This window comes from Penaeus monodon, chromosome 19 (genome assembly GCF_015228065.2).
Source record: "Penaeus monodon isolate SGIC_2016 chromosome 19, NSTDA_Pmon_1, whole genome shotgun sequence".
In the NCBI taxonomy this organism is placed as follows: domain Eukaryota; kingdom Metazoa; phylum Arthropoda; class Malacostraca; order Decapoda; family Penaeidae; genus Penaeus; species Penaeus monodon.
This window is the reverse complement of record NC_051404.1, coordinates 6,891,289-6,891,803: the sequence shown is the minus strand read 5'-3', so window position 1 is coordinate 6,891,803 and position 515 is coordinate 6,891,289. Positions and strand designations below refer to the sequence as shown.

The 515-nt window shown below is 29.1% G+C and overlaps 1 protein-coding gene across 1 annotated transcript in view; it reads left to right on the top strand.

The window, feature by feature from the left end:
- The window catches only part of LOC119585035 (translation machinery-associated protein 16-like), a gene marked incomplete at its 3' end in the record, with an annotated part of 5,150 nt that overhangs the window by 3,343 nt on the left and 1,292 nt on the right, over window positions 1–515 (top strand).

Below are 515 nucleotides of genomic sequence, written 5' to 3'. Positions count from 1 at the left end.
TCCAAAAGTTTTCAGTCAATTTACATTCCCTTTTCAGGTCAGAAGATGACTATTTTTTCTTCACAGTTTGTGTGGAATTTTTATAATCAGAACAGCTCATCTGTGTATTAATTTCAGAGGTCAGAAGCCTAAAGATTTAAACAATTTTGATGTTTGACAATTTAGAAATTTAGAGTTTTCTCAGAAGCAGAGCATTTTTTCTCTACTCTGCTTATAGATATTTAAAGAGCTTATCAAGTAAAGTATATAATAATAGGATATATGTAGCTGATAAAAAACAGTTTGCTGACTATTGAAGTTTGTATTTAATCTCCTATGTGTCTGTTCAATTATTATTTGCCACCCCCCTCCCAAAGTAAGAAATAAGCATCATTCTATAATTCTATAATTTTTGACTCCAGCTAGAATCAAAACTTCTAGAATAATTTTTTATTTCCTTTCAAGTGTGAATATTTAAGTTTTATTTCTTCCCAATTTTTTACATTGTCATAGGGAAACATACTTCATAATTTGGG